Source organism: Stenella coeruleoalba (genome assembly GCF_951394435.1).
Source record: "Stenella coeruleoalba genome assembly, chromosome: 10".
Taxonomy (NCBI): domain Eukaryota; kingdom Metazoa; phylum Chordata; class Mammalia; order Artiodactyla; family Delphinidae; genus Stenella; species Stenella coeruleoalba.
This window is the reverse complement of record NC_137156.1, coordinates 91,695,472-91,715,780: the sequence shown is the minus strand read 5'-3', so window position 1 is coordinate 91,715,780 and position 20,309 is coordinate 91,695,472. Positions and strand designations below refer to the sequence as shown.

Here is a 20,309-nt window from a genome sequence, read left to right as displayed (position 1 = left end):
CTGGTACATTGTCAAAACTATGATTAAGACACAAGAACCAGCATGGAGCCAGATGGTGGAGATGAGTGACCAACATCAGGCTCTGGACGGCCAATGGGCTTTCTAGAGTACATGGTAACTCTTAGGGGTATTTTATTTTCACTGAATTATGTATAGTTTTTAGTGTCAAACTTGTTTCCTTCGTACAGTGTATATGAACATCCAGCTAATCTCTGGGGTTTACTAAAACATTTTGTAAGGTTCACTGACAGAAGCATTCCGCTAACTGCATTCTGCTACTACATAATAAATGAAGTCTCTCAAAACTAAGTATTCACTGCAATAACCTGTCACACTGTATGGATTTTAAGCTTCGAGTGACTGTTTGCCATTTTTTCATTCCCCTAAGCTAGATTCCTGACCTAGTAATCTAGGCTTCTTAGCAGTCAGTAATGACAAATGTGGAAATGAACCATAAAACACTGCCTGAGAGCCATCACTCTTAGGAAACACCTTCAAGACTTAATTAGCTTCTGGAGAAGGGATGAGAAACTTTGCCTGATACTACTACTACTCCCACATCAGCCAATATGGATGAGATCTGATGGGAATACAAAGAAAGTCTTTTGTAACTTGGTCAACTGGTAATAAATGAGTAGAGGGCTGATAAGATGAAAGTAACATATACCATCTCTTAATGAAGTTGAGAACTTGCTTGATGAAGTGCAGAGAATAACTGTGTCTTTACCCACGTACATCTTTGTGCTAATAAGACTCCTGTACTGAGAATATTTATTTGATTTTAAGTTTTATACTTGTTTTAAAAAGGGAAGTTACTCAATAAATCCTAGTGTTCCTAAGATTTTATTAAACACATGGCATATATAAATATTTACATATAAAAACATGCTCCTAGAGATATGTCATATTAATTTCTCTCAAATTTTTCTATAATTTGAAAGAAAAGATTTAACAATACTGTTATAGTTTCTCAGCATTATTTATGCTTTACATATTAATAAGGGATTGGAGTATATTGGGGCTATCAAGCAAAAGTGTCAGTATACAGTCAGGGATTTGAAGTTTTTTCCTTAATTTTTTAATTTAATATAGATAGTGAATGTGTTAGTAATATATGGATGCAGAGGTAGCAAATATTTTAGGCTCCTATGGTCTCTTTTGCTCTTTTTGCAACATCTCAATTCTGCCATTGTAGCATGATAGCAGCCCTAGATAACATGTAAGCCAATGAGTGCGGTTTTGTTCCAATAAAACTTCACTGACAAAAAACAGGTGTAGGCCCAGATTTGGCCCAAAGCTCTAGTTTTCCCAGCCCCGATAAAGAAAAAAAGATTACTAAGTAGAGGATAAAAGTTATCTTACAGAGAAACATACAGAAAAATTTCCAATTGAGTTTTGGGGAGAGTAGAGGATGACCACGGATAAATAGGAGTTTGTAGCATAATTTCATCCCAGAGTATCATGGCCTCTGTAACAATCCACAAGTTCCCCCTTTAGGAAAACCATAAAACAAACCACAGCATCAGGCATCATTTGAATTGAAGTAATTCAATTATTATAGAGTCAAGCAATTTCAGGGATGACAAAAACCTGGAAGCATGTATCAGGAATCTTAGAGGCCTAGAGGAGGAGGGACTATGCACCCTGTCAGATCACCAAGGAGGGCAATGTTATAACCTGGGCCTTCTGCTTCGTATTAAACTTACAAAGTCTTGTCAATAGACCAAACGGCTGGAGTACCCACAGGGAGGACAAGAAGTCAGTCTATGAACCTGGGATGGAAAGGACTACGGTCAAAGGCCATTAATAGAAGACAGAGAATCTAATTCATAAGTCAAGCAGTGATAATCTGCCCTGGGAAAACGAGGTGTTTTCAAAATGTTTATTTTAAAGTTAGGTGCTGTATTAGTCGGCTACGGCTGCCACAACAAGATGCCACAGACTGCATGGCTTAAACAATAGAAATTTATTTTCTTGCAGTTCAGGAGGCTGGAAGTTCAAGATCAAGGTGTGGACAGGGTTGGTTTCTGGTGAGGACTTTCTCCTAGGCTTGTAGATGGCCATCTTCTCTCTGTGTCCACTCATGGCTATTTCTCTGTGTACGCATCCCTGCCACCTCTTCCTCTCCTTATGAGGACACCAGTCCTATTGCATTAGGGCTCTACCTTTATGACCTCATTTAACTTTAATCACCTCTATAAAGATCCTGTCTCCACATATACTTACATTAGGGTTTAGGGCTTCATTATGGAGAGAACACAATTCAATCTATGAGACGCCCATTTGGATACATTACCTTAAGATATAATTTCACTATAGCCAATGATAACTGACAAAATTAAATTATTCTAAGGTCCATAGTAGCAGTAGTTGGATTATTATCCTAACAGTTACCCTAATCTATTTGCCACATAATTGGGAAACATTTTCTCAGAAAAAAAATTATATCGTGAGTTAAAAACTTTTTGGTTTTGTCCAGTTTTAAATGAGCATGATAAAAAAATATTTTGTGAGTTTTTTATAGCACTTTTTGATATGTCCAGCTCTGAATTATCACAGAGAACATGATTAGGTGGCTTTGAATAAGGCAGTTACCACTTTGTACAAACCAGACATGGAACTACAGGTTGAAGGACATTCAACTGATTTTTAAAGATTCAGATCTGATTTCTTTCCAGTTTGAGAGAGTAGAGAGCCTTGCTCTTATTTCACTGACACTGAAAAAGGCAACTAGGGAAAAAAAATCCCACTTCATCATTGCCTACTGATGGCAATCAGAGAAATCTGGAAATCTTCTCTCAATAGTCACTTAGATTAGAACAAAACTACATCAGATATCTATTGCATTCTATCTGGAGTGGAAAATAATCTCATGAATCAAACCTTTTAAAGTCTTTACTTTTTGTCCCAAGATCAGAGCATTGTGGAATAGCAAAGTTGGTCTCTGGAGCTAATACCCTTAAGGTGCCCTACTGCATCTCCCAAACATGCAGCCACAGTCTTCTGGGCCTGCCATTCTGTGTTCCCGATGACTGCTTCCTACCTGCTGCCTTACAATTCCTTTCTTGTCCAAATTTTCTCTCTTCTATGCTGTTACTTTGGAAAGCAGCTGATAAACTAATTTCTGCCACAAGGGGTACTAATCCAACTGTCTTAATATGCTGAGCTTCCTCAAGGCATTGGTGTTTAGGCAACCAGGGTTAACCAACGTATGGGTGAAAATTGGTGAGTTTAAGGCACACACTAGGCCAGTGTTAGACATACTGCCAGCTACAGAAGCCATTTCAGTCACCTCTAAAATTACACCATGAAGCAAATCCCTCATCAATCTGTACACAAAAATGTCACCTCCAGGATAATTCAACAGTGTCAAAAACTTGACAACTAAAACTTTTATGATTCTAAAGAGAGACATTTGACGATAGAACAAAAACTAAATCAGTATCTTCAATTAAAGTCTGCAAGATGTTAATGAAACTGTTAATTAGTATTGCAATTCATAGTAAATTTATTTTAATTAGTAACCTGCGATGTATTTGTGAAAATGAAAAAAAAAAATACATGCTGGCTAATGGATACATCACTCATACTGAGGTAGACCCTGCTAGTAAAGGAAGTCCACTGTCACCCTAAAGGCACCAGATTAAAAAGATTAAACGTACTTAAGAAAAAATCCACCTTAATTAAATTATATGCTAGGAAAAAAACATAACTTGTAAAAAGACTCAGTAGAATCCAAATCAGCACTAAGTATCTCTCATTTTGAAGTAAAACACATTTTTTTTTAAACAGCTGACTATGTGGAAACACTGTGAAAAGAGTTGTACAACATGAAAAAGATGCAATATATACAGTTCCTGTCCTCAAAGGAGGGTGACCAACTTGTCCCAGCTGCCTGGAGCTTGAGTTTAGTACTGAGAGTTCTGCATCCCAGGAAACTCCTCAAACTCAGCCAAAGCAGGATGGTTAGATCCTGCCTTGACAGTATGTTTAGACCAGCAGGAAGAGGAGGCATAAACCAAATTATACTAAGTAGATGAGCAGAGTGGGGATTGAGGACCAAGTATAAACTGGATATAGACACAGCAAATACTAAGATTATAAAGGAAATGGAGATGTAATTCTGTGCATCACCCTTGAATCACGCCCCAGTCACATGGTAACTGTGAGACGTGCTATCCAGATGTAGAAGCCCAGGCACATGCCTCCCCTCCTTATGACAGTCTTTATATCTCTAGCATCTAGTATGTTTGAGTAAAAATGGGTAACCTAAACTCTGTAAGTTAAATAAGAGGTGGACACCACAGAAACATTACAGTTTTATTAACTAAAGATTTTCTTTAAATAATCTGGGTAGTCACAAGCAAGTTTCTGGCTTTTACCCACGGTGCAGTCACAGACGAAAACTGTAAAAAGCTGTAAATCAACGATAGTTCAATAAAAAAAAAAAAAATACAGAAAAAAATGTAAACAGAACCAACTCCAAGACAACTCTTTCCTCTTCCCTTGTGTTATTTTTCCTCTTTTAATGATAGAAAGAGTTTTGTTTGATCCATTTCACTATTAGGAAAAGTAGACTGTGGAATTTTTATTTGATCCATTTTACCATTAGGAAAAGTAGATTGTGGAATTTTTTACACAGGGCAGGAGGCACAATCATACAGAAAAAGCTTAACAGCCTCAAATATAGCAAAACTAAGTACTTCTGCTCTTCAAAAGACTCCAAATAAATGGGAAGAGGCCAGCAACAAACTACAAACTGGAAGACATATTATTTATATACACATGTACATATATCTGGCAAAGAACAGTGCCCAGAACTTCTTCAAATTATGAAGAATACAAATAATCTTGAAGAAAAGTATCTAATGACTTGAATTGGCAGTTCACAGAAAAAACATAAATGGTCTATAAAGAAATAAAAATATAAATTCCAAATTAAAATCATACTGTGATACTATTTCAAACTTAACAGATTGTTAAATGTGCAGAAGTCTGACAATATCAAGTGTTGGCAAGAATGTGAAGGAATTGATACAATTAGACACTGCTGGTAGAAATTAAATTAGAACAATCCTTTGAAAAACAATTTTGAATTATCTGCATTTCAAATTATCTTTACTGTGAAGGTAAAGATACCCTAGATTCAGTAATTCTTCTTAGAGTCAGGGACAACAGGGGACATATATGGCAGGATTCATAGTGGCACTTATTGTTACTAGCAAATAAAAAGGCTATCAGTAGTAAATGGATAATAAATTGTGATACATCCAGTCAGAGAAAAATGATAGAAAAGAGAAAATAAAGTAAAATGAATTATAGCTAACTAACAGTATGGATGAATCTTAGAACTTAAACTGAGTGAAAAAAGGAAATCACAAATTTCGGTATGACTCCATTCACATCAAGTTTATATTTATTTGTAGATATGCGTGATAAAACTGTAAAAGCAAGCAATAGACTATTAAACATAATTCAGGCTGGTGGTTACAACTGTGGGGAGCAAAGAACCTGGGATCATAGAGAAGCATTCTGGGAATTTCAAAGATAATGGTAATGATGTTTTCCTTCAACTGTCATTAGTATCCGTTACATTGTTATTCTTTATAACTTACATATACTTTATAAGTATTCCTGTATAATGACCCAATATTTATTGAGGCTAATTTTAAAAGTAGAATATAAGTTGATTATATGATAAGCTATCATATGAGGTAGGTACCAGGATGCTCCAAATGACCGAGTCTACTCTTGTGGCATCCTGGGGTGAGGAGGCGTGGGTTTTTAGGGACCTACTAAATTTTTGGAGGATGAAGATGGTGGTGGGCAGCAATTCCTATTACACACATAATTATAGTATTAAAAACAATACTGGTGATTTTGTATTAAGCACTACATATTTATAACTGTTTTAAGTGCTCTAAATACATTGTTTCTTTTACCCTTCACCACAACCCTATAATTTAGGTAATGCTATTATTCCCAGTTTTATAGATGAGAAAACTGAGGCTTATAAAGGTAAAATAAGATATACCCAACACCACACATCTAATAAAGTAGTAGCTAAAGTTGACATCTAGGAATTCCACTTCTAGAACCAGGACTATTAATCACAATTCAAACTGTACCTGCATAATGAAAGTAAATGTTAATATAGGGGTAGATTACTATTGATTAGTCTGAAAATCATGCCATGTTCCTGGGTTAGCATCCAGGTTGCAAGCTTTGATAAGTCAAAGGTAAGGCATTACTCCCCAAATTAATTTTTATTCAGGGTAGATGCTGACGTGGCAACACATATCACATTGAATATATCCAAGTACAACTTCTGCTTCCTCAGACATTAAAAAAAATTAAGCCCTTTAGAAGTCAGACTTCATCTAACATTAAAAACAATACCTACTGTAAGAGTTCGTAGCTTTTTTATGTGCTATGGACCCTTCTGATACTTAAGTGAAAATTATGGGTTCTTAGAATGGTATTTTTTGGACATCAAAAAACATATATATAGAATTACAGAGGCAACCATTTATAATGAAATGATTATAAAATATTTTAAGCTTGTGTGATAAAATATACATTTCTAAGGTGACTATAATAACTACTAACTTTCAAAGTAGTGAATATCATAAAAGTATTTTGAGATATTTGCAATAACTATTAACAACATATAAATAAATCAGTGATTTCTACTGGTGGTGAAGGTACAGTAACTGATCGTAATTCCATGTTTATTATCTACATTCATAACTGAAGGGAATGCTAAATTTCAGTGAAAGGTGAATGAATACAGAATTGGGATTTTGTTTGTTTGGCTTTGTTTTGTTTTCTTCCATCTGTGGCCGCTGGTTAAGAAACCCGGGTGTACTGTATCTTACTCTGCTTCTCCAGGCTCACCTTCCTTTGACTGACTTGGTTTTCCCAGTCAGGGACAGTGTGCTCCTCCTTGTACTGTTTCATTCAGGCCGATACAGATACCATTGGTTTTCACTCTGTATCCCCAAGCCCTATGATGTATCCAAGCGACTGTGCTACTGCAGTAGTTCCCGTGCTTGCTCTTTCACCAGGGAGCAGTTCTATGATTCATCATTCACGCCACACAGCCCTCTCTGCTAAATAGGAGTTTGACAAAAGGCAGAGCACTTTGGGAACCAGCATTCATCATGCTTGTTTGTTCAAAGCTGATTTATGTTTACCTCTCCCCTGACCTCCCCTGCCCCCCTTCTGTCTAGATTCCAGAAGGAAGCTCCACAGTAACAGCTAAATATCACCCCAAAGCCCTGGTAAAATGGCCACGTGGTGGAGGAGGATTAATAGCACACACCACCAGAATATCTGTGCACTGATCCATAAAACTCAGAAATGATTGTGGAGCTTCAAGATGAGGAGTTAAAATGACAAAAAATATATGGACCATGAATGGGCAAAACAAGGAGGCAGGAAGTCAGGAAAGAAAACATGAGAATAAAAATGGAAATAAAAGAGGATTCATCTCAAAAAGGGATTTTTCAAGAAGCTAATGTTCAAAAAAAAAAAGCAGCTAATATTCAGTATTTACAGACACACCAGATTATCATCCTTGAATGAGGTGAATATGAAAGGATTTCATTATATTTGGGTTAGAATTATCTTTCTACAACCTTTGCATCATTTCTTAAGGTGAAAGAAAATTTGCCTTCCAGAACACAGCATGGATCTTTAATTTCGTCCACTCCTTTACAGGTAATTCTTTGATAGCTATAGAAAAATTACTAGTTATAAATACAGAATTGATATTGGGTAAGAAAAAGAAAACAGATATGTGCCCCCACTATCCTCTTTAGACCTACTTTTCATACTAGGAGATCCAATCCTTAAGAGCACTTGTTTTGGAGTCAGAGTGCACTGGGCTGAAATCCTAGCTTTTCCATTCTGGCTGTGTGATCTAGGGTGAGATATTGACCTTTCTGAGCTTCTGTTACTTCATCTATAAATGAATATATTAATACTCTCTCTTTTATGGTTATTGTGGAATAGGCGCTCTTAAAATAATGTATGTAAGGGATTTCTCAGAAGGTGTGTTACATATTAACACATTCAATAAACAATAATAATTATATTAAGTACTACTATTCCTCCATAATTGCTCACATGTTCCAGGTTTTTCAGCAGTCTTCCTCTACTGCAAAACATACTTGTCCTACATCTATACTACTCTATACCTCAGAATCAGAATTGATGACTTTCCCAATATAATAAATTATACTAATTGAATGCCCTTCAAAAGAAAGGTAAATTTTTGAAATCATTACCCCTCTGTGATGCCCATGACAGGCCATTCAACATCTGCGTAAAGATTCTTAGTTATCGGAACTCATCTCAACGAATCTTTATTGAGCAACAACAGCTTTAGCCACTGCTAGTCCTGTAACTTGTGTGATTTTCTTAAAAGGGTTACATCACATTTACTGCGGCTAAGGGTCTCCTGGTACCACTCCGGCAAAGTGAAGTCTTTATCTTTTGTCTAATGAGGACTACATTTACAGCTCAGATTCCCATCTAGAAGTTACTCTTTTTTAGCAAAAGGTAACAAATATAAAAATCCCCTCATCTAGTCACAGTGAGTAAAGAACACACCATAAAAAGCAGAACCTTGAAACAGCAAAGCAAAAGGCCGACATGCAGATCAAGAGTGGACTTAGAGAAAGGGGGTATTTTCTAATAATTAGGGCAGAAATGAAACAAAGTGCCTCAGCACTCTCTCTGACAAAGGATCCCTTAATGAGAACTTCATGCGCTTAAATACGCAGCAAGCCTGCGATTTTACAGAGCAGGACATGAGCCTCAAAATCCAGATGTGACACGACAGCATGTAACGGTCTGGAGCAAGTCCCGTGCAGGGCATGGAAAGGGAGCCAGGGAGGACATCACCCTTCTGGAGAAGTCTAAAATGAAGCTGACTAGGATTCATTCTTGTGGCCAGAGTCGCTTAAGGTTTTCACTAGTATTTTTGAAAAAGCAGAATGTATCATAATGCACTGAAAAAATTCCTTATAACTATACAAGTTAAATGCATATAAACTGTATTTGGCTTTCATTCCATGAGGTTCATTAAGTCCTTCTCCACTTATACTTTTTTGCGTTTTTAATAAAATACAAGTTAAGAACCATCCAGGTATTTTCACAGATCGTTACTGAAATAGGGTGACACACATCTGAGAATTATAACCAAAATTCCGGCAGCACAGACTATTCCTTTCCAGAATTTTCTTAAGCAGACTCAGTCCAGTCCCGATTCCTCATGTTGGGCTTTTTTTTTCTTTTTTTTAACTTTTTGGCCGTACCACACAGCACGTGGGATCTTAATTCCCCAACCGGGGATCGAACCCGTGCCCCCTGCACTGGAAGCCTGGAGTCTTCACGGCTGGACGGCCGGAGAAGTCCCCCTCCTGTTGTACTTTTATACCCATTGAAGATGATGAGCAGGAGTAGTGGGAGGAGAATGGGCGCTGCTGACATTTACTGAGAACGTTCTACGTGTCTGACAAGATGTCAATGTTTTTGCAGGAGTTTTCCCATGTAATCTAATCTTCCCAACAACCTTATTCGGCAGACACAATTTTTATTATTTCATTTTATAAAGATTGAACTTATGATTCAGTGAGGTCCAGTACTGACCCAAGTTCAAATATATACTTTCTAGAACCAGATATCAAGTCTTTCTATTTTTTTTTTTTTTTTTTTTTTTTTGCGGTACGCGGGCCTCTCACCGTTGCGGCCTCTCCCGTTGCGGAGCACAGGCTCCAGACGCACAGGCTCAGTGGCCATGGCTCATGGGCCCAGCCGCTCCGCGGCATGTGGGATCTTCCCAGACCGAGGCACGAAGCCGTGTCCCCTGCATCGGCAAGCGGACTCCCAACCACGGCGCCACCAGGGAGGCCCAAGTCTTTATTTTATGTTTAGGTTCGTTTCTCTTACAACGTAGAGTCTTCTTTTGTGAAACATCCAGGAAAGGGGTCTAAAAGATAAAATCACACCTAACCAAACAATTTTTAACAGGGGCGCTCTGGAGTTTGAATGTCTTGTTTCAAAGGAGGGATAATGATACGGGGTTATTACAGAGGCTAGTGATGTGTCTATTTTGTCTGTAAGTGAGGGTTTCAGATTTCCTAAAATCCTATTAATCCTATACAAGGACTTTCTTGTGTAAACAGATTTTTCACTTAAACCCAAGCAATTATAAAGGATTAAATCCAACTTGTAGCAACATTTACTGAATCTTTTATCAGCATATTAAAGGTATAGGGTTATTATTTTACTCCACAAGTCCTATAATTTAGATTTCCATGTACTCTTGATAAATTAATAAATATTTTAAATTCAAAACCACTTTCTGCATCACTAGAGCAGCTCAGCTAGAGTTGTATTAAGCAAAAAGTCAAATATGATTTTATATAGTACAGCGTTGCCCTGCTTTCAATTACTCAATCTTAGTACAACCAAATGAATGACCAGCTTACAATTTTCAAAGCTCCCCAGGGACTGGGAAAGAGAACAAGTCACTGCTTGAGTACACATTTGGAGCAGAGCGATACTCTTATACTAGAAAAAATAAAACTTTATACTCTTTTTTATATTAGAAAAAAAAAAAAAAAACACCAGGTACAGAAACAAGAGCATAGTTTCTATCAAAGAACAAGAGATTCCAAAATTGAGAGGGTTAAAGCTATCAGCTCTGAGTACTTCTGGGAAAATGAAGGCATAACAAATGCTCTGCACTGTCTTGTGGCCAGAAGAGCTATAAGCAGTCAGAGCCCTGGTAGACTGTCTATGTTATGTTATTAACATACCTGATCAATACAAAAAACATTTCAAGGAAAAAGTGTTTGTTCCCTCATATTCTTCATCAGCACATAAAAAGCCTTCTCTGTAAGGATATAAAAAGAGTCATGGGGCTTCCCCGGTGGTGCCGTGGTTGGGAGTCCGCCTGCCGATGCAGGGGACACGGGTTCGTGCCCCGGTCCGGGAAGATCCCACATGCTGCGGAGCGGCTGGGCCCGTGAGCCATGGCCGCTGAGCCTGCGTGTCCAGAGCCTGTGCTCCGCAAGGGGAGAGGCCACAACAGTGAGAGGCCTGCGTACCGCAAGAAAAAAAGTCATTAAATAAAGTGTGTGATCCCTAGAACTAGATTCAATATGACTTGCCCTTTTTCATTACTAAACCAAATAGTTCTTCTGATGTCAACCATTTTACAACTGTGACCCAATGACCACACTTGGTCTCTAATAAGAAATTGTGAATAACTTTAAGAGATAATAGAAGCAGAAAATCAAGATAGACACAGATGCCACACATGTTTTCCCCATAGGTGAAGAGTGGAATGTTCTTTATTTATTCCTCAAGCTATCTGTTTGAAAATATTTACTCCCCGTTTGGTTCCTATGTTGCATCTGTGCCTATGAATCAATATATATTGCTACTAGGGGAAGCCCCATATTGGTATTTTCAGTCAACTACAGCTGGTAGCAAGAGCCCAAGAATAGCATGTCACCTGTATTATCATATTTGATCTTGATGACAACTCCTTGGGGGATATATAATACTATCTCTTCCTTTATACTTTATTTCTGCACATATTGAACATGTACCTCTGAGATGACAGAGAGTATCCTCAACGATACCGGAGATACAAAGATAAAAAGATGTGGTCCCTACTGTTAAGGTCCCTATTGTTATGGAAAGACAGTGAACAGAAACTCCCTGGCAATGTGATGTGGCTACCATGTTGCTATTATGAAGACATACAAAAGAGACACCAGGACAGCCAAGGAATTCCTTCTCTATTTTATTGATAACAAGTGCAAAGAACCTAAATAATTTCCCAAGTTCATGCAATTATGTTAGAAGAATGATCATTTCTAACCCAAATCTCCAGATTCCAAATTCACTATTCTTCATACAACACTAGGTGGCCAATGTGTCTGAGAATATCTTACAATTTTAAAAGAACTATTTCAGAGCAAACTCATATTTGTTATTAGATTGGGACTAACACATGAAACTTTATTAGGTCTTACTGATGTTAAACAATTGAAGCCATATGATATGAGCAATGGTGATAATTTGCATTGCTACTTACTATTTGGGGCACCTTGAGCAAACTAATTTCTCTGTGCCTTACTTTCCTAGTTTGTGGAATGAGGCCAATATAAATGCCTATTCCACAAGTTGCTGTAAAAATCAGATGAAGAAAAATATACCTCTAGCTTAAAATGTACCTGAAACATAGAAAGTGTTGATTTTTATTACAATAATGATTTTTATTTGATACTTGTATTTGGCGTACCACAATCTAGCTCTTGAAAATTTCAAATAATTTCATGTGAATGTGTTCAATGTGACACATATTTTTGAGATGCACACTTATCTAAATTTCAAGTAAAAATGTTTGTCCATTTCCTAAGCAACTCTTTGAAAATGACACCATCTCAGCAAAGAGATTATAACTGAGAAGAAATAAGAACATTATCATTAGGGAAAGAATATTTGTATTCTTCAGATTAACCATGAGAGAATGATCCCTAAAAAGAAATAAGGGCATCGTGAAGAACTAGGATTTTTAATTTTTGCCAAATAATGTAATTACAGAAGAATCTGTGTTACTTAAATACTATTTAAAGAATAATCCCAATCCTTGATTCCTCCTGTCTAGAATCCTGTTTTCGATGTTAGTTTTAGCCAACCCATGGAAATATTTTAGAAGAAAGGCATACCAATCCTTTTATAGGTCATTTCTAAAGGTTAGGTACATCCCAGCTTCCCCTGCAAGCTAAATTCAACAGCACCATGGATAAATTTGTCCAAACTTTAAAATTTCATCTTTTCTAAATATACTTTGGTGATGATTGTACAACCCTATACATTTACTAAAAAAATTTAAATTTTACACTTAAAAAAGTGAATTTAATGGTATGTAAATTATGCTTCAATAAGGATGCTTTAAAAACTCACTTACTGGGCTTCCCTGGTGGTGCAGAGATTGTGAATCCGCCTGCCGATGCAGGGGACACGGGTTCGTGCCCCGGTCCGGGAAGATCCCACATGCCGCGGAGCGGCTGGGCCCGTGAGCCATGGCCGCTGGGCCCGCGCGTCCGGAGCCTGTGCTCCGCAACGGGAGAGGCCACAACAGTGAGAGGCTCGCGTACCACAAAAAAAAAAAAAAGAAAGAAAAACCTCACTTACTCTTTCAGCAGGTTTTTAAAAATTATTTTTTGTATGTGGAATTTAATCAACACTCTAAGTATATTACTTTTTGAGTGAAATAGTTCAAGAATTTCATTCTGTTGTCTTAATCCAAGAGAAATATCAACAATTTAGTTTTAAAAAGCGCTGTTAAAAATGTAAAGTGTTTTAAGACACAAATCCCTTTACCTCCCTCAAAACACATAGAGGACTTAAAGATGTACAGATGTGAAAATGATCTGGGGCAATTTAGACACAAACAGATTAAAGATTCTTTCATATCATCACTGACACCTGCAAGGTTTAATTAAGCTGAAAGTCACCGACTTCTGCTCAAAATGCTGACTACTGGCTTGTTAATTGGTTGCTTTTCTCATTGATTAACAACTTATGCAATACCCTGTTATAAATGGCTGTAATGCTTGCCTTGTTTCAGAGCTTAATTAATATGATATAGACTATTTAACAATTGTGTCCTTGTTTGATTTATGAAGTAAAAGCAGAGTATTTTATTGCTAACTTCAAACAATGACGTACAAAAACAATTTTCAAAGCAAGCCAAAGCTGATACTATAAAACTTTCTTTATCTTTTAGGGAAACTTTGATGAAATGAGACATCACTGCTTGTCATGAACAATAAATTAATTTCTCAGAAATCATGTTGTCAACAAATTTTCAAGACAAATGTTTCAATAAATAAGTACCCGTCAGTTTTCAGTCATCCAAATTATACTTTGCAATGCACTGTGGAATTAATTAAAATAACTGTGTGGGCACGTCTCTGCTTTTTTATATGCAGATGACTCCCAAATCTCTATCGGCAGACCTAGTTTCTTCCTGGAACTCTAGGCTGTTGTACCCAACTGCTTACTTGGTATCTCCATCAGGATGTCCAGAGGCACACAAGAGGCACATCTGAATTAATAGGGCCAAAAGAGAACTCCTGATTCTTCCCATCACCTTTCCCCAACAATCTTGCTTCCTACCCGTCTTAGGAGAAAACAATTCCTCCCTCTACTCTGTAGCTTAAGCCAAACATCTAGAGAGTAATCCCTTCTCTCATTTCCCTACTTCCCACGACATCCCAAATCTGTACATATTTTGTACATTTCACTGCTACCACCTTGGTCTTATCCACTGACATCTGTCACCTGGGCAACAACCTCCCAACTGTACATTTAAAAAAACATTGAAGTGTAGTTGATGTACAGTATTATATAAGTTACAGGTGTATAATATAGTGATTCACAATTTTAAAAGTTATACTCCATTTATAGTTATTATAAAATATTGGCTATATTCTCTGCATTGTACAATATATCCTGTAGCTTATTTTATACATAATAGTCTGTACCTCTTAATCCCCTAGCTGTACTTTGATTGCTTCCCTATGATACTGTCCCCACCCCATCCAGTATGTGCTCATCACTTCTCAACATGGAACTTTCCAATGGCTTCCCAACGTGCTTGGAATAAATATCTTTTTACATTTGATTACACAATTCCCCATGATCTGGCCCCTGTGGTCCTCTCTGACCTCATCTCCCTGTCTCCCTCTGCTCCCTGCATTTTAAGTTCATTCCCACCTACAGGTCTTGGCACTAGCTATTCCCAGTGTTTAGCCAGCACCTCCTTGGACTTTCACACGCAGGCTCCTTCTTTTCATTTAGATTTCAGCTTCAGTGCCAATTCCTCAGAGCGAACTTACTTGACCCACCAAAACAGCCACCCATTTGACTGTTATCAGAGCACTTTACACCATGTAACTTTTTACTGTTTTTTTTTTTTTTTCTAGTTGACATATTTGCTTATTTTTTCTTTCCACAACAGAATGTAAACTCTGTAAGAACAGGAACCTTAACTGTCTCATTCTGTCCTCTATCCACAATGGTCAGAACAGTGACAAGCATACAGAAGGTACAGTATTTTTTCTTTTTTTTGTTTGAATAGCTAGGTAGCTGGATAGATTTTGTGAGGTTTATTTAATGTAGAGTTACTCTACACTGGCTTTCTTTCCAAAAAGACAAACACGTAAGTTGCTGATCAAACTTTTTTTAACAGCAAACTTGGTTCTCTATTCATCCTTAAGGAGAATGCTTATACACCCAGGAAGGATAAAGGGTAAACTTAGGCAGATCTTGATACTACACTTGAGTTCTCACCTTATGTGTGCATTATATTCTAACACCAATCTTAAGGCAAAAGTCTGAGTCACAATTATCCCCACAATACGCCTTTTCATTGCCCATGAAGTACAATGCGCAATGAAGTCTTGAGTATACCACTTCATAAAGTACTATGAATGTAAAAATGTGAAATAAAACCAGTGCTTTACAACATGTTAGTGAATAAATATGTGGCAGAACTCATTTGCCTACCTTACCACTGTTTACTCCCGTTCCTCTTTTCTGGCAGAATCTAATGGTTGGCCTTATGCATTACACAATAAGGGCCCGCACCCAAGCCAGTGATTGAATTATGGCTGATCTAAGCAAATCATCATGGTATCATTTTCCTTGCCAGGGACTGGTTTAGGTGTGTGACGCAATTCTGGCCAAGAAGAAGTGAGGAGAAACAGGCTGCGGGAGTGTCTGGGGGAAGGTATCATCACTAATAAAATATGAGAAGAAACAGAATGTTTTCCACTGGACCTGGAGTCTCCATCTGGGCTTAGAACTATGGCAGCAATCTGAAAGGAACCTAAGTGGTCATTCTCAGAATGGCACAGCAAATGAACAGGGGGAAAAAAACCCAAACCTTATGCCACTGCACTACTGATCTGCAGCTACCGGCTCCCGTTATAATATGCAAAATATATTTTAACCATATTATATTTTTAAACATATGCTCATGGGCAGTGCCCTAACATTCTTCCTTTAGTCACACATGAAATGAAATGGGATCTACTGAGTCACCAGGTGATTCGCTTCTCCCATCTCAAGGTCACTCAGCTTAGCACTCTTTGTGTCAAAAAGTGTGAGAAATTGCTCACGTTATTTAAATTGCTATTTCTCTCATCCTTCCCTTTCATTTTAAGTTTGTATAGCTGAATTTGACTAAATTAAATGTCTCCATCTTGGGATACTACTCTATTTCCATCTGTAATAAAGGTATCATAAAGTACATGTTGATTTCTTTAAAGAGTAAGAAATAAGAAATGTAGCTTATCACATGAAATCCCTAATTCAAATAACCCAGAAGATATCTTTTATCTGCATCACTCTACTGGACTGAAAGCCACATCTTCCTCACTAAATTCCCTTAGCAATAATAACATTCTCCAGATTGGTTCAAGATGGCAGAGTAGAAGGACGTGCTCTCACTTCCTCTTACAAGAACACCAGAATCACAACTGACTGCTGAACAATCATTGAAAGGAAGACACTGGAACTCACCAAAAAATATACCCCACATCCAAAGACAAAGGAGAAGCCACAATGAGACGGCAGGAGGGACGCAATCACAATAAAATCAAATCCCATAACTGCTGGGTGGGTACTCACAACTGGAGAACATTTATACCACATAAGTCCACTCACTGGAGAGAAGGTTCTGAGCCCCACGTCAGGCTTCCCAATCTGGGGGTCCAGCAACAGGAGGAGTAATTCCTAGAGAATCAGACTTTGAAGGCTAGTGGGATTTGATTGCCGGACTTCGACAGGACTGGGGGAAACAGAGACTCCACTCTTGGAGGGCACACACAAAGTAGTGTGCTCATCGGGACACAAGGGAAGGAGCAGTGACACCACAGGAGACTGAACCAGACCTACATACCTGCTAGTGTTGGAGGGTCTCCTGGAGAGGCAGGGGGTGGCTGTGTGTCACTGTGAGGACAAGGACACTGGCAGCAGAATTTCTGGGAAGTACTCCTTGGCATGAGCCCTCCCAGAGTCCATCATTAGCCCTACTAAAGAGCCTGGGTAGGCTCCAGTGTTGGGTTGCCTCAAGCCAAACAACCAACAGGGAGGGAACCCAGCCCCACTAATCAACAGACATGTGGATTAAAGTTTTACTGAGCTCTGCCCACCAAAGCAACAGCCAGCTCTACCCGCCATCAGTCCCTCCCAACAGGAATCTTGCACAAGCCCCTTAGATAGCCTCATCCACCAGAAGGCAGACAGCAGAAGCAAGAAGAACTACAATCCTGCAGCCTGTGGAACAAAAATCACATTCACAGAAAGACAGATAAGATGAAAAAGCAGAGGACTATGCACCAGATAAAGGAACAAGACAAAATCCAAGAAAAACAACTAAATGAAGTGGACATAGGCAACCTCCCAGAAAAAGAATTCAGAATAACGACAGTGAAGATGATCCAGGACCTCAGAAAAAGAATGGAGGCAAAGAGTGAGAAGATGCAAGAAATGTTTAACAAAGATCTAGAAGAATTAAAGAAAAAACAAACAGAGATGAACAACACAATAACTGAAATGAAAAATACACTAGAAGGAATCAATAGCAGAACAACTGAGGCAGAAGACCGGATAAGTGACCTGGAAGACAGAATGGTGGAATTCACTGCTGCAGAACAGAATAAAGAAAAAAGAATGAAAAGAAATGAAGACACCCTCAGAGTCCTCTGGGACAACATTAAACGCAACAACATGTGCATTATACGGGTCCCAGAAGGAGAAGAGAGAAAGGACCTGAGAAAATATTTGAAGAGATTATAGTTGAAAACTTCCCTAACATGGGAAAGGAAATAGCCACCCAAGTCCAGGAAGTGCAAAGAGTCCCATACAGGATAAACCCAAGGAGAAACACTCCAAGACACATAGTAATCAAATTGGCAAAAATTAAAGACAAAAAAATTTACTGAAAGCAGCAAGGGAAAAATGACAACATACAAAGGAACTCCCATAAGGTTAACAGCTGATTTCTCAGCAGAAAATCAACAAGCAGAAGGGACTGACATAATAAAGTGATGAAGGGAAGAACCTACAAACAAGATTACTCTACCCAGCAAGGATCTCATTCAGATTCGATGGAGAAATCAAAAGCTTTACAGACAAGCAAAAGCTAAAATAATTCAGCACCACCAAACCAGCTCTACAACAAGTGCTAAAGGAACTTCTCTAAGTGGGAAACACCAGGGAAGAAAAGGACCTACAAAAACAAACCCAAAACAATTAAGAAAATGGTAATAAGAACATCATATCGATAATCACCTTAAAAGTGAATGGATTAAATGCTCCAACCAAAAGACACAGGTTTGCTGAATGGATACAAAAATGAGACCCATATATATGATGGCTACAAGAGACCCACTTCAGACCTAGGGACACATTCAGATTGAAAGTGAGGGGATGCAAAAAGATACTCCATGCAAATGGAAATCAAAAGAAAGCTAGAGTAGCAATACTCAGATCAGATAAAATAGACTGTAAAATAAAAAATGTTACAGGAAACAAGGAATGACACTACATAATGATCAAGGGATCAGTCCAAGAGGAAGATATAACAATTATAAATATATATGCACCCAACATAGGAGCACCTCAATACATAAGGAAATGCTAACAGCTAGAAAAGAGGAAATCTACAGTAACACAATAATAGTGGGGGACCTTAACATCTAACTTACACCAAAGGACAGATCATCCAGACAGAAAATTAGTAAGGAAACACAAGCTTTAAATGACACAATAGACCAGATAGATTTAATTGATATTTATAGGACATTCCATCCAAAATCAGCAGATTACATTTTCTTCCCAGGTGCACACAGAACATTCTCCAGGACAGATCATATCTTGGGTCACAAATTAAGCCTCGGTAAATTTAAGAAAATTGAAACCATATCAAGCAACTTTTCCGACCACAAGGCTATGAGGTTAGAAATCAATTACAGGGAAGAAAACATAAAAAACACAAACACATGGAGCCTAAGAATACGTTACTAAATAACCAAGAGATCACTGAAGATATCAAAGAGGAAATCTTTGAAACATCGAAAACATGATGATCCAAAACCTATGGGATGCAGCAAGTGCAGTTCGAAGAGGGAAGTTTACTGCAATACAATCCTACCTCAAGAAACATGAAAAATCTCAAATAAACAATCTAAACTTACACCTAAAGGAAGTAGAAAAAGAAGAACAAACAAAACCCAAAGATAGCAAAAGGGACAGAATCATTAAGATCAGAGCAGAAATAAGTGAATTAAGAAACAGAAAAAAATAGGAAAGATCAATAAAACTAAAAGCTGGTTCTTTGAGAAGATAAACAAAATTGATAAACCTTTAGCCAGACTCATCAAGAAAAAGATGGAGAGGCCTGAAATCAATAAAAATTAGAAATGAAAAAGGAGAAATCACAACTGACACTGCAGAAATACAAAGGATTATAAGAGATTACTACAAGCAACTCTATGCCAATAAAATGGACAACCTAGAAGAAATGGACAAATTCTTAGAAAGGTAAAACCTTCCAAGACTGACCCAGGAAGAAAAAGAAAATATGGACAGACCAATCACAAGTAATGAAATTGAAACGGTGATTAAAAATCTTCCAACAAACAAAACTCCAGACCCAGATGGCTTCACAGGTGAATTCTTTCAAACATTTAGAGAAGAGCTAACACCCATCCTTCTCAAACTCTTCCAAAAATTGGAGAGGAAGGAACACTCCCAAACTCATTCTATGAGGCCACCATCACCCTGATATCAAAACCAGACAAAGACAGTACAGAAAACGAAAATTACAGACCAATATCACTCATGAATATAGATGCAAAAATCCTCAACAAAATATTAGCAAACAGAATCCAACAACACATTAAAAGGATCATACACCATGACCAAGTGGGATTTATCCCAGGGATGCAAGGATTCTTCAACATATGCAAATCAATCATAGTGATACACCATATTAACAAATTGAAGAAGAAAAACCATATGATCATCTCAATAGATGCAGAAATAGCTTTTGAAAAAATTCAACATCCATTTATGATAAAAATTCTCCAAAAAGTGGACATAGAGGGAACCTACCTCCACATTAAAAAGGCCATAAATGACAAACCCACAGCAAACATCATTCTCAATGGTGAAAAACTGAAAGCATTTCCTCTAAGATCAGGCACAAG

General features: G+C 37.7%; 1 protein-coding gene across 18 annotated transcripts in view; it reads right to left on the bottom strand.

Annotated features, from left to right (window-relative positions):
• The window catches only part of CNTN4 (contactin 4), a 958,186-nt gene that overhangs the window by 432,831 nt on the left and 505,046 nt on the right, over positions 1–20,309 (bottom strand). The gene's annotated exons all lie outside the window — the stretch shown is intronic.